This window comes from Callospermophilus lateralis, chromosome 3 (genome assembly GCF_048772815.1).
Source record: "Callospermophilus lateralis isolate mCalLat2 chromosome 3, mCalLat2.hap1, whole genome shotgun sequence".
NCBI lineage: Eukaryota > Metazoa > Chordata > Mammalia > Rodentia > Sciuridae > Callospermophilus > Callospermophilus lateralis.
The window spans coordinates 171995457-172010314 of record NC_135307.1 but is presented as its reverse complement, the minus strand read 5'-3'; the positions used below and the strand labels follow the sequence as shown (position 1 = coordinate 172010314).

Sequence of the window (14858 nt, the reverse complement as noted above, 5' to 3'; positions counted from 1 at the left end):
TGGTTTTGGTACTATAGTTCTGTGCTATCATTTCAAATCAGGTATTCTGATGCCCCCTGCAAAATTTTTCTTGCTCAGTATGACTCTTGGTATTTCATGACTTTATTGTCCCAAATGAATTCAAGAATTGTTTTTTCTAATCCTGGGAGTGATGTAATTGTCATTTCGAGGGTGATTGCATTGAATCTTGGTAGTATGGCCATTGCTCTTGGTAGTATGGCCATTTTGAGATATTAGTTCTGTCTATGAGAAAACATGGGAAGTTTCTCCATCTTCTACACTTTTCTTCAATGTCATTCTTCAGTGTTCTTCAATATTCAAGTAGAGCTCTTTTACTCCTTGAGTAGATTAGTTCCCATGAATTTCAATTTTTTTTGTGTGTGTGTGTGTATGTGTGTGTGAATGGGATGACTTTGATGATATCTCCCTTGGCTGGATCACTGTTAGAGGACAGGAAAGCAATTGATTTATGGGGGTAGATCTTGTGTCATTTTCCTTTGCTGAATTGATTTATATCTCTAAAAATCATCTGATGGAGTTTTGGGCATCCTGTAGTGACAGCATCATGTCATTTCCAAACAGATGACTTGTTCTCTTCCTATTTGTATCCCTTAATTTCCATCTCTTGCCTGATTGCTCTGTCTTGTGTTTCAAGCTGTATATTGCACAGGAGTGGGAAGAGTGGACAACCTTGATTTGTTCTTTATTTTAGAGAAAATGGATTTAAATTTTCTACATTTGGTGTGATGTTGATTGACGTTTGACATTCACAGCTTTTACAATGCTGAGGTAAGATTCTTTTATCCTAACCTTCTTCAGCATTTTAATCATAAATTGATGTTCAAAAGATCTTTTCTTTACCTATTGAGATGGTTCAGTGATTCCTGTCCTTAATTCTGTCTAAGTTGGGAACAACATTTATTGATTTGTGACTGTTTAACCAACCTAGCCTCCCTGGGATGAAGCCCATTGATCATGCTGTAGTAGCATCTTGCTGTGTTTTTCATGCAGGTTGGTAATATTTCATTAAGTATTTTTGCATCTATGCCCATCAGTGGTATTGGCCTGAAGTTCACTCTATGTATCTCAGTCTGGTTTTCACATAAAGATTCTACTAGCTTCAGAGAGTGCATTTGGGAGTGTTCCCTCCCTTTCAATTTCATGGAACAGTTGGAGAAGGACTGGTGTTAGTTTTTCTTTAAAGATGTGGTAGAACTTAGCTGATGATGCATGTGGTCCTCCTCTGTTCTTTGTTGGAAGCCTTTTACTTGCTGTTTGAATTTCACTCCTGAAACTGCTCTGTTAAGGTTTTCTACATCTTTGGGGCTCAATCTGGGCAAGTCACATGTGTCTAGGAATTCATCAATGTCTTCTAGATTTTCTAACTTTTTTGAGTCTGAATTTTGCACATAGCATCCAGACTTTCTCTGGATTTCAGAAGTGTTTCCTTTTTCATCTCTATTTTGATATATTTGAGTCTTTTCTCTCTTTCTGGTCATTTGGCTGAGGGATTTTCCATCATATTTAACTTTTTAAAGAACCAGCTCCTCCTTGCATTGATCTTCTGTGTTGTTTTTCATTCTCAATTGCAATAATTTCTGTTCTTATCTTAATGATTTCCTATCCTCTACTCTTTCTGAAATCAGTTTGTTCTTCCTATCCTAAGGCCTTGAGTTAGAGTATAACCTTATTTATTTGCTATCTCTTTATGTCATTCAGGTAGGCACTCAATGATTTAGATTTTCCTATTAGAGCTGCTTTCATAGTGTCCCAGAGATTTAGATATGATGTATCTCTGTTCGAATTTGCTTCTAAGGATTTCTTCATTTCTACTCTTATTTCCTCTTTGATCCCTTCTATATTAAAATACTAATCAACACAGCAAAAAGCACAGTGAGGAAAGGAGAGGTGACAATTATGGAAATGACATTAACCTGGGCACAAGTGGATCAGAACAGAAGCAGCTGGCCGTGGTGTGTGGACATGGATCTTGTATGGGGACTTTGCAGACAAGCAAACTTACTGAAGGTGACATTACCCATATACACATGAGGAGTGGTGGTGACCCAAAGGGCTATGTTATTGAAGGGGCTTATAATTCACCAAGATATAAAAGGTGCTTGCTTTGCAAACTCAAATACAGAAGAACAAGGCCAGCATCTTGACACTCCTCTGGACAAGTTTTTACCAAATCACAAAACACTAACGCTCAGTGTTTCTATGTTTCAAATTTTATTATTGTTTATGTTTCCCTATATGTTTAAATTGACATTTAACTGATATTTTGAGTGTCTTTCATATTTTGACAAATGCTAAAAAGTTGGAAGAACCATGATTATTTTTCATGATCACTATGGAGATGTTTTCCCAGGGTTTTGGTTTCAGTTTTCATGGTCATTTTTACAATCCTGCTCTTCTATGGAGAGAGAAGACTGCATTTATCCAGGACAATAGTGTTGTTCATAAGTGCTAAGGAAGAAAGTCACTCATGTTAAGAAGAACATTAGGAGGATTCCTATGCATCCATTCCCAGGAGCTTTTATTTGCCCCAGGTGGGGCTACCTGGGCCCCCCAAAATTATGAAGCAATAGTACACACCCTGTCCTGGCTGAATTTGAGGCATAGGACACTTTGGAAAAGAGGAAGGAGAATAATTTTTCCTTATTAAACTAGAACGAATTTCATGTGAGAACCTCAGCAAGGCTGGGAGGAGGGGTAGGCAGGAAAAAGATGGCTGAATGACTCTTGAGAGTGAGGACTTGGGGTGCCTGATGACGAAGCCCAAGGCAATGGAGGAGAACCATCCTGATGTGGTCATGTGGGGCTTGCTTGTCACATATGGGGAGGTGTCATAAGTTGCTGTCCAGAGGTAGGTCCCAGGGCCCTGCTCAGGACCACAAGTCTAGGCTAAGCCATGGGGCGTCAAGGACTGGTTAGAGGTTCAACAGGAGCCTGTGGGCTGGTGTCCTTGGGGGAGGCATGTGGAGCAGAGGCTACAGAGGTTTCTGGGCAGCTCCTTCTCTCAGGCTGAGCACCGTGAAGCTAGGAGAAGGTGGCAGATACTGAGGGTCCCAGGCAGCAGGGAGTGATGAAGGATCTGTGGGAACATGTCCACATTCAATTATCTATAAGCTTTTCATGACAATTTCCTGAGAGCAATGATGTCCTCGTGTGGCTGTCCTGGGACACCTGTCTTGACTGAACCATACCCCAAGTCAGGACTCTTAGCTCAGCCTCTCCTGTTTCCTGACTCCCCTTCCCTCCCCCCGCAGTGGGCCACAATGAGGGTCAGAAGTGAGCACCCTGGGAGCAGCCCACCTAGGTCTTCTCACATTGCTCTGTACGGTAGAGTCTTCCTGCACATGGAGGCCCAGCCGTTGACTACTGGACTAACCTAGAGGTGGCCTCCAAGGGACACACCCAGTCTGCTGCACCTCTTTGTACCACCTGGGCCCATCATCTCTGGACCCCTTAGGACTCAGGGGACACTTATTGCCAACCCCTGACTTCTTCATCTTTTGCACACCTCCCACACTTCCTGGTAGCTCGGACCCCACAGAAGTTGCCTGAGACCCTGAGGGTGCTGAGGGATATGTGCCTAGTTCTCTAGACCCACTGACTCTGCAGCTGTGCACAGGTGGGCTGCACTCCCCCTGGCCCTGCCCCCTCTGCAGCAGTCTGGGTGCACCCTCCCTCCTGGGGACTTACAGTCAGGACTTCTGCTTCCTGTGGACGTAGATGGCAGAGACACCGACTGCCAGTAGGAGCTTGGAGCCAAAGAACAGGGCGATGAGGTATGAAGCAAGAGTAGACTTCACTGCTCCTGAAAGTCAAGGGACAGTGGGAGCCATTAGGAGGACTCCTATGAGTTCATTCCCAGGAGTCTCTACCTGCCCCAGGTGAGGCTACCTGGGCCCAACAAAATTATGAAGCAATAGCATACCCCCTGTCCTGGCTGCCATAGTCAAGCCTAAGGCAGACCCTGGTCAAGGGATTCCTATTCCCACCCACCCAGTCCCAGGTCCCAGGTGACCTCCCTGAGGGAAGGTGAAATTGTGTGCTCTGTGCCCACTGCCATCCCAGCTGTGCTGATTCTGTATTGATCCTCTGCGTCTCATGGAGAGGGATCATCTCCTCCTGATAAGGACACTGAGGCCTGGGGAGTTAGGAAGGGTCACAGCTTAGAGGAACCCAAACCCAGAGAAGCCGCTCCATGGAGTCCTATATGGTGACACCTGAGATCACGGTTTTTGGACCAAACAAATGCCCAGGGTCTTCAGGTCCAGAAAACTATTTTCAGTGGGGCGTGCACATGGGTGAGGGCCCTTCCCTGGTGAGAGGTGAGGGCAAGGTTGCTGGCTCAGGTCCATGGGTGAGCTGAGGGGCCCTGGGTCTCAGCACCTTGGGAGCCTGCTAAGGAGGCGCTGGATGAACTAAGAAAACCGCTGGCTGTAAAAGAGTTTGTGGGTCAAGAACAAGTTTCTCCTATGTGGGAGGGGCCATAGTCTCCTAATAGCAGACCCCCCTCCAGGGCTCTGTCACCTGAAGTCTTTCTGTTGGGCACACAAACCCAGATCCAGGGAATTAGACCTGGGGAGTCTTTTTTTTTTTTTTTTTGGTGCCATGAGCCATTTATCCTTTTAAAATGATGCAAACAAAGATGGAAAAGTATTTTATGAAGAAAGTAATGCTGTTGGATCCTTGGACAGGAGGGGACACCTCACCCCATGGGGCTGCTGCCCTGCTGGGGGCCATGGTTCTCAGCTGTGTGGAGCTCTGGGGCTCCCCCTCAGTGGAGGGGAGCTGCACTCCTGCCCCCTCCTCCCTCTAGAAGGCTCCAGCATCAGAGCCTGGTGAGCAGGGAGTGGAAGGCCCCTCTCCTCCACTGAAAGCAGCTCTGGGGCTCCTCTGGCTTCTGTGGAACAGCTGAGCTGCTGCTGCTTCTCCCACTCAGGTGGGAGGGACCTTGATGTTCATCCTGAGAACATTCCAAGAAGCTCCCTGATTCCCCGTCCATCACACTGGGAACTTCATATGGAATCCCAGCTCCAGGAGAGGTCTGGGAATTGGACTCTGTAATTTGAGTTTGAACCTGGGACTCATCAGCTGTCTGTTATCATGACCCCAGTGCTGGAGGTCAGTGGCACCTGGGAAGGCACTGGCCTGTGTTGAGGTGCCCTTGTTCACACTTTCAGCAGAAGTGAACTTGTGGATTAACCCCAGGAAGGGGATTCTTGGGATCTGGTGCTTGACCATGAATTGGGAAATGGCTATTTTTAGGTTCTGGTATCGTAGAGCTTTTTCTGGGCATCAATTCTGTGGGGGGAAAGACAACGAGAAAGTTTATATGAGTCATCAAAAGATAACGGTGAATTGTGACAGCCAAAGGGGTTCCTGGTGGATTTGTGGGTTTTTTTGTCCCCTGGAACCAGAGAGCAACAAACGCAGAGGTTTGGTTCCTGGATGTAATTCCAATAGTAGTAGAAACTCAGAGGAGTTGACATCCTCAGATTCAAGGGCTCTTCCTGACAGGGTATTTGTAGAAGCTGGAAATGAAGTTAGGGCCATATCTATCAAAGCACTCAAAGACCTTTGATGCTCCAACTACCTGTGTGTTAGGACCGACCACAGTCTCAGCAGGATGGCTGACAATTAACTCTGCTCCAAAGACATCCACTGCCACTTTACATGTTCCATCCCAACAAAAATGACTCTCTTGCATCATGTAATCCTCACTGCATCACAGAAAGGAGAAGTGCTGTGGTTCCATGTTACAGAGAGGATCTGGGCTGTGCCAGGGCACACTTCCCATGGGCTGGCCTCAGGATGCAGTTTTATGCTGGTGTCCAGGTGTGTCACAGGAAATCAGGAGAGTGTCACATCAATAATTGAAGCCTCCTCACACAGAAGCATCAAAAAGAAGATCAATATGAATCTGACGTAAGCAGAATAAAGGAAATAATAAAATTAGAAAAGGGTCAAAATTCAATAAAATGGAATACAGGGAAGTAATAGAGAAGACAATTGAAACATGAAGTTGATCCTTTGAAAGATCAATAAAATTGAAAATCCTTTGCAAAAGTAATTACAGATGATGATGATGATGATGATGTGTGTGTGTGTGTGTGTGTGTGAGAGAGAGAGAGAGAGAGAGAGAGAGAGAGAGAGAGACTCTAGTAACATCGAGATTTAACATGGTGCATTGCTACAGATTCTGCAAATATTAGACCGATAATAAAGAGATTTTAGGTAATAATTATGTCTATTTTATTCTGCTGTCCTTCTGTAACTAATTAAAACAAATAAAAAATTATATATAAAAAAGAGATGTTAGGTACCAATCTAGAGTTGTAAAGTTGACACCTTAGATAAAATGGACCAACAATGCTTCAAAGACACACAAGCTACCCCAATACATCCAGAATGAAATATAGAATGTGAATGGCCCTAAACTTCTAAGTAATTACATCATTTTAAAACTTGATGAAAGTTTTCCTGATGTCCAAATGGTTTTGTAAGGAGATTGAACCATGTATTCAAAGATTAATTAAAACCAATTTTGGTGCAGAGAAGGGCTATAAAAGGAATTTTGAAAAATTGGAATATATACTTCAATCATTATTAATGATTAGAGAAAATATCATCATTTTTATTAACTGGGATAATGCTGTTGGATTTATAGAGGAATGTCCTTCATCATTTGACCACTCCAGGTGTGGACTGCACTTGCACTGTTTTTCACACCTAAGTGATTAGCACAGGAGTTAGGCAGCCTCCATATTTCTCCTACTGTGAGGAAATTGCATTTGCTTCCTGTCATTACTTTTCCTGCAAGAAGGGACAGGGAAGAATCAGTGGCCCAGTGTTGACCCAGCACGGGAAGCCCATGGTAGGGCCTGCTGGAAGGACCTCCACCCTGAAAGAGTCTTGTGGAGTCAGACCTGCTCCTGTGGCTCACAGGGAAATGACACACACTGGGCCACAGGATGGGGTCTCAGACAACTGTGGGTCTTTGGGACAATTTTCATGGGACAGGGAACATTGTTTTTAATTAGCAAAAGTTTGCTCTATGGGCTGGTGTTGGCCCTGTCCCCAGCAACTTAGATTTGTATTGTGTAGTACAGATTGTCTACATGTGTAAGGGCAGGAAGCCTTCAGCAACATTCCCATTGGTCTCCAGGGCTGTCCTAGTTTCCCTTTCTGTCAACTCCTAATACACAGGTAGTTGGAGCATCAAAGGAGAATATACACCAGCAGAAATTTGCATGTTGTGATGAGGCTTTGAGGGTCGTCTCTTCAGTAGGTCTGTGACCACAATCAGGAGGAAATCAAGAAACCTGTGGAGACCACTCAAGGTCACCTAGGGGCCTAGTGTAAACAGTCTCCACATCCTCAGGGAGTCCTTTCCAAATTTTCCCTGGAGGATCCAGAGTCAGCTTGGTGAGGATACAGATGTGTATGGAAAATTGTAATATGGAATAGAAGCTGGGCAGAGGTCAACAGGGTAAGTAGGAGAGAGAGGCCCTGAGGAAGGAGAAGAGAGCAACTGGTAGGTGGACAGACAAGAGGCTGAAGAGCAGGACAGGAGGGTTCCCCTCCCTCTCCTTCTTCTCTAATATCTGTTTATGTCAGAGGATCCATGGAGAGGTGGACCAAGGTCTTCACAGTGGACACTCTTGGTGGTGACGAGTGGGAGGCTTCATGTGAAGGTAAGGTTCTGGTGTATAATTATAGACTTGAGAATCATTCTACAATGAACAGGAATACTACCTTTAGCACCTCCCAAAAAATAAATTAATAAAAAATAATAAAAGAAAAGAAAAAAACAAGATAGAAAAGAACCAGTCTCCGGAATGGACACAAGGGAATTTTTTTTTTTAAATTTTTGGTATTGCATATTGAACCCAGAGGTGCTTATCCATTCAACCACATTCCCAGAACTTTTCAGTATTTTATTTAGAAACACAGTCTCGATGAGTTGCTTAGGGCCCCACTAAGTTGCAGAAGCTAACTTGGCATTTGCCTTCCTCCTGCACCAACCTCCTGACCCACTGGGTTTAGACACTGAGCTTGGCCAGGGAGGTGTCTGTCCCCTGCTCCTTCTGAGGAGTGGAGATATCCAGTCTATGGTGTCTGGAGATGACTGGCTGGTCTTCATGTACCACCTGAGGGGTGACTACCACGTTCCTACTTTGGGTACGGGAGTTCTCCAGGAGGCAGCTCATGGGGTTAAAGGTCCTATCCATGGTCTCAGTGATGACTGAGGTGGTTTCCATATTGGACACGTTTCCATTTTCCCACCAGGTCACATGCAAAATCAGGGATAGAACTTATTTTCTTAGCAGGTGCCAGTCACCTGGTTCTGTGTCACTGCAAATTTTTTGGTGACCTCCATGGTGGGTGGAAAGTGAGGGTGAGGGTGAGGGCAATTAGGACTTGACAAATGTCAGGTGAAAAAGGCAAGTGGCAGGTGCCAGGACAGGCCCATCCCCCCCTTCTTTCTTAGTGTCCCTGTTTGAAGGCCCCATGAGATGTGTGCCCAACCCAACAGAGGAGACCCCCAGAGTGTGGTGTGGGGAGCTGACTAAGACGCTGCTGTTCCCAGGCTCTGGGTGCCCTGGGGGAAGGGGGGGGTCACTGCTCTCACGTCACAACACACAGAGTCAAGGTGAAGTTTAGACCATTCGATCAGCTGGGACAGGCCTCACCAGGGGTGCTGTCCATACCTTGCTCCCTGAAGCTTGAAGAGACCTGCAGGGTGTAGTTCCAGGTGGTGGCTGGCTGCCCATCATGCTCCACCCGGCAGGTGAATGTCACATTCTCCCTGTGCTCACAGGAGTTGACCAGCAGCCAGCTCGTCAGGTTGAAGGTCCCGTCCTTGTTCTCTGAGCGGGTCGAGCCTGTTTCTGTCCTGTACAAGTTTCCATTCTCCACCCAGGTCAGCTGTAGGCTCTGGGGGTAGAAGTGCTTCACCTGGCAGGTGACGTTCACCTGGTTCCCTGCCATGGTGAGCAGTGGGGTGACCTCCACGGTGGGCGGAACTGAAACAGCACAGGCAGAAATTGTGACCTTATGGGACAGACAGCTGTGCTCCTCCCAGCAGGGCAAGGGCCTCCCTCGGGACAGGACTAGGCATGCAGAGGGGCTCAGACACTGAGGGTTTGCATGGGAGTGAATCAGTAACCACAGGGCCTGCCACCCACAGGTGTCAAGGTACCAGCAGCTCCTCTTAGGGTAAAAGTGAGTGAGGTTGACCAGCACATCTCCTGGCCTGCAGGAAGTTAGCTCTGGTAGGAGCTCAGTTATGTTAGTAGCTGCTGGTCAGTGAAATGAAGCCACCAAGCACATGCTGGCCACAAGGCATGAAATCATACATGCATGCAGGTGGGTAGCATTGCTGGGAATTAGAGCCAGACCACTAACGTCCTGGAGCAAAGGCCCCTGGGAAGCCACAGGCTGGGTGGCCAGGTGTAGACTAGAGTCAGGAGAAGGGTTCCGTACCTCGAATGGTGTCAGACAAGTTGGCAGTACCTCAAAGAAGAGGCTCCCCCTGCAAAGTGAAATGGGCAACCTGGCAGATGACCTGATAGTGGATGTCTCCAGGGGCCAGGGTCACCTGGGCTGTGCTGGACATACTGTAGGACACAGTTTCTCCCCTGGGGTCCACGCTGGTCTGGGTGTGTGAGAGCTCATTCCCATTTTCGAACCAGTTCAGGGTGATGTTGTTGGGGAGAAGCCGTGGGACTCCCAGGTGAAGCTCACCATCTGCCCTGTTCACAGGACCCAACACCACAGGAGGAGAAGGTCTGGCTACAGTGGAGCAGTGACAGGCGAGTCAGGTGATTGGGAGACACCCTCTGACCACAAGTGAGTGACACTGTGAAGAATCTTTCTCCATGTAATTATTGTTATTATTATTATTACTATTTGTTGTTGTGCTGGGAATCATCCCCAGGTGGATGCTAAGCTCATGCTCTGACACTGGGCTACACCAGAAATGACAAGACATAATTTTTTTAATGCTCCAAATAAAGATCTCTGGGCACTGAGCTCCTCCCTGTGTGGTGTCCCTCCCTTCCTAGGAGAGCACAGCTGTCTAGCAACACAGTGAGGAACGTCCGCCCAGGTGCTGCTCCAGCCTGGGGTCAGAGCCTTCCTCTCAGCACCAGGGCACTGCTACCAACCTGGGCCCAGGGAGGACCCCACAGCCCTGTCTCACTCTTTGTTAACAACTGTTTCCTGCTGGCCTGACCTGGAATGCTTGACACTAGGGGTGGTCATTTTTAGAAACAAATGCAGGGGACAAATGTCACCATGAAACCACCATCAACATGGGAACCAGCTCTCCATGCTGAGACCTGGCCCAGCACCTCATCTGTGGAGTGGGGTGGTTGGCAAATCTCCTCCCAGGCCACACTGAGCACAGTTGGCTTTGGATCACACAGAGCTGCCCCTGGAATCTCAGCAAACTGTAGGGCATGTTGTCTAGAGACTGGGGAGGCTGAGGCAGGAGGACTGCAATGTCCAGACCAGACTGGGAAACATAAGGAGAACCTGCCTCAAAATATATAGTAAAAAGGGCTGAGGATGCAGGTTAATATTAAAGTGCCCCTGCTTTCAATCCTCAGTACCAAAAATAAAACCAAAATATAAACAAACAAAACAAAACAAACAAACAAACCCAGGTCCCTCCTTCTTCCAGACTTTATTCTGTGCAGGGCTCTTCCACAGGTGGTTATGAATTCACCTCAATTGTTCCTCTTTCTACCAATGTGCCATGGGCCTCATCTAGCCAGGCCTGGATTTGAGAGGGAGAGGATGAACTGGTGCTTTTCTGAATCTAGGCTTTCCTGGTCACTTTTGCATTGGAGTCACAGGTCATTGAATGCAGAGGAAGCCACAGGGCTACCTTAATAACTGATGACTAGTTTTAAGACATGCAGATTCAGGCCCCTGAGCAGGTCCTGAGGGCACTCAGATGAAATTATCAGGCGGCTGTACACCTATGGCCAGGTTTCAGATGTGTCCTTTGGTGTCTCCAGATTGCTCATCACCACCCAGCACCTTCTACAGCTGTCACCAGGTGCAGAAATCATGAAGATTTGTATCAGCAAATATTGACCTCCCTGCTTGACAAGCGCCCAACATTGGAGAGCACAATATGGAGGTGTCACTGAAGAAATGGAGTCGCATAGACATTAGTACCCTGGAAGTCCCTACGGGAGTTAGAGACCCTAGTCAGTGGCCACTAATCAGGAGCTGCTAAGCTCTCTGATGCTGGCCAGAGCTCGGAGCCCCTCAGTTCATGTATCCCCACCTGTTCCGTGAGGGGGTCCTAATGAGAGCCCATTATGGATCAAGGCTCAGAGAGGGACATGGCTGGCCAAGGGCACCAGGGTGGGGAAGAGGGAAGAAATAAGACTCCTGTCATCCACACAGGAGGACAAGGTAACACCTGTTTTTTTCTGCTGAACCTCAATGTCTCCTTCTAAAGAGAGTTCTTTCTTTTTAAATATTTATAGTTTAGTTGTAGTTGGACACAATACCTTTATTTCACTTATTTATTTTTATGTGATGCTGAGGTTCGAACCCAGGGTCTCGCATGTGCAAAGTGAGCTCTCCACTGCTGAGCCACAACCCAGCCCATTAGAGAGTTCTTAAAAGCACTACCCTGCAAGACTAGGGTGAAGGCAAGGGACAGCACTGGAATGGAGTAGGTGCCCAATAAATGACATCTGAGGCTGTTATTGTCGCCTTCTAAAACCACACATTCATTGTTTAACAACAAATGCAGTGGGGACCCCAGGAACAGTCTCCATCCTGTTCCTGCAGCTGCCAGGAAAACCCCAGTGAGAGGAGGAGCAGATGCCCCACAGAGGATGGTGCTCTGCCTGTTCTTTTGCACACACACACACACACACACACACACACACACACCCATACTGAGAGTCTACCCAGGGCCTCAGGGGGGCTCAGCAGGAACCACCACTGAGCTGTACCCCGCCCTCTCCCTGTGTTCTTAAGAGTCCCCACAGGAAACAAGGTGACAAAGTGCTTCCCACATCATGAACAGCATCACAGGGGTTTCACCCAGAGAAGCTGTTTCCATTAAAGTGGGGAGCTGTGAGGGGACAAGGGACAGATGCCTCAGTGACATTTTGGGTCATCAAGGCAGGGAGGGCTGTGTGCTGAAGAGCCAGGACTCAGTGGCTCCAGGTCCTGTTCAGACACATATCAGATGTGGGCTCCAGGCTGACGCTGAATCTGAGTGGGTTCTGTTGGGAGACCCTGCCAAGGGCCCCAGGGAGCTGAGCCCAGCACGTGCTGTTCTGAACACCCACACTGAGAAGGCTCCCATGTTGTCCCTCATTGCCAGAGGAAAAAAACCCAACTTCCCTTTTGTGTCTTCAAGACATCAATCTCAGTGGTCGAGAGCCCAGGCTGTGTGTTAGAAACTTCTGGAGTAAGTAAAATCTTTGGATGCCCAGACCCATGTTGGAATTTTTAAAACAAAATGTCAAGGTGAATCCTGGGTCTAAAATTTCCATCATCAGTTTCCCACGTGATTCCTATGCACAGCCACTGGGGAGCACCTGACCCCACCCCCCACAACAGTAAGAACAACTGTAACATCTGCACAGGGAGAAGTCTTTTGCCCTTCCTCAAACAATGGAGCAGCTCTGTGTGTTCTGCTGGGGCATCTCCCTATGGAAGGAGACCAGGGCTGAGATTCAGGAGAGGTTCCCCATTCACTGTGGCTTCAGGGTGTAAATGTGACTCGCTTCCTGAACCTGTGGGAGAGGGAGGAGGAGCAGAGACGCTACTCCCTGCCCAGTGGGTCAGGTGAGAATCTGTATTGAGCCCCTCCTGTGTCCTGGCTCCTCTGTGGGGACAGTGTCTATTCCCAGGGCAGCAGGAGCCTGGGTTGGAGTCAGGTCTGGGCTCTGTTCCCTCCTGGCATCAATGTGCTGTGTGAGAGAGGGCCTGCAGGGCCTCCAGCTCCCCAGGTCAACAGGGGTGGGCACAGGTGTGAAGGTCCATGTGTGCTGACCACCTCAGCCTCATGGCTTAGGGAGAGCATGCAGGGCCTCTTGCAGAAAACAGAAAATGAGCACCTGTGCTTCCTGAACCTGGAACCCCTATGTCACCCACATGGGGAACACTGCCTGGTGAGTGACCCAGCTCTGCTCCTACCCTGCAGGGCCTGTGAGGGCTGGTCCCTGAGACACAGGGATTTACAGACAGACCCAGGGCAAAGGCCCAACCTCTTGGCAGCTCCTCCACCAGGGCCCCAGGTCTACAGGGAACCTGAGCCTGTCAGAATCCTCTCAGGTGCTGTTCCAGGAGGGGAAGGAAGGAAAGCATGCCCTGTCCCCTCCCTGCTCTGGAGGCCTGGTCCTCAGGGAGGGACAGAACAGTAGCCTGTGGGAGGAGAACTTTACCTGCTCTGCTCCCAGCTCTTTCCAGAGCATCCAGAGTGCGGATTGGCACACAGTGGGTCCTGGGTGCTGGTGGTATAAATAGGTCTCACCCCCACAGGGCAGTGCTCTCTGAAGGCAGCAGACATGGTCTGGCTCTGTGATTGGCAAGTCCCTCAAACCCTCAGAGCCCTCAGCTGGGGAGCCACAGGGCAGGCCAGACTGGAAAAGGTCAGGGCTGTGGAGCAGGCAGGTGAGGGGTGCAGATGCCCCCCATTTACCAGCCATGGAGCCTGGACCAAATAGCACGGCCTCCACAGGCCTCTGCCTCCCTGACCTGCAGAGGGGTGACAGCAGGTCATGCCATGAGCACCCAGTGCTGCTCCTGCTTCTCAGCTGGGCCCCAGGGTGGAGGGTGTGACCCCTGACCTCCTGTCCCACCCCAGGGAGGAGGAGGCAGCTGCACTCACCTCGCACAGACAACTCGGTGCCTGGTCCAGACTTATACTCCTTGTCAACAGGGGTCGATTTCTGGAACTTCACACAGTAGTAGGTGCCGGCGTCTGCTGGGGTGACATTACTGATGCGGATGGAAAGGTCCCTGTTGTCCCTCCTTGTGACATCTGAGACATATGTGACTCGGGGGAAGTGGCCTTCTCTGAAGATGTAGATCAACTCCCGGCCTGGCCCTGTCCCCTTAAACCACAGGGTGGGCCCCACGGGGAGCAGGGAGGTGACAGTGCAGTGCAGAGTGGCCGACTCTCCAGCAGCGACAGACACTGACTTCTCAGGCTGGATCACCTGCAGCTCCTGTGCAGCCGCTCCTGGGGGAGACACAGGGTGGTCACTGCTCATCCTGGGGATCCCCTTGGTTTACCACGTGGTATCAGCAAAGCCTGTCACTGGCTGAGTGCCCAGAGTGGCCTTGAGCTCAGCACAGGGCGTGTCCTCCCACTGAGCCTCCCTGGCCTGCACCTCCACACTGTGGGACACCTGCTCCTGAGGCCCAGAGCCCTGAGCACGGTGGGGGGAGGGGACTTGGGGCCTGAGCCCCCCCCTGAGCTCTCACGTGTCACAACTGTTTGTTGATCTTCCCTTTCTGACCACAAGGTCACTGGTACTTTATGGACCATGACATTGGGTGGGGTCCTGTGCCTCTTGGGTTTCCTGAGTTTTGGGGAAGTGGTGGGTACAGTTAGTGGGACATGCATTTGACATGAGTCTCTGTTCAGGTTCCATGTTCCACAGAGATTCCAGCTCATGATGGGGTTCCCTCCTTCAGCCTGGAGTGATCCTGGTGCATACAGCAGTGAACGTGCAGCTCAAGTAAGAAATGAAACATTGCTGAAGCCCCTCACATATCTCCCCACAGTACAATCACACTGTGTAAGTTTCTAATGCTGCTGTGACAAAGGACTGCACACCTAGTGCCTACAGCAA

At 48.8% G+C, this 14858-nt stretch overlaps 1 pseudogene across 1 annotated transcript in view; it reads right to left on the bottom strand.

The window, feature by feature from the left end:
• Positions 1 to 3710: 3710 nt before the first annotated feature.
• Positions 3711 to 14858, bottom strand: part of LOC143394882 (signal-regulatory protein beta-1-like) — a 29097-nt pseudogene continuing 17949 nt past the window's right edge. The window contains exons 2-5 of the transcript XR_013155366.1: positions 13889 to 14242; positions 9502 to 9810; positions 8709 to 9041; positions 3711 to 3823 (exon numbers count right to left, since the gene is read on the bottom strand). The product of XR_013155366.1 is annotated as a signal-regulatory protein beta-1-like (transcript). The remainder of the gene's footprint in view (positions 3824 to 8708; positions 9042 to 9501; positions 9811 to 13888; positions 14243 to 14858) is intronic.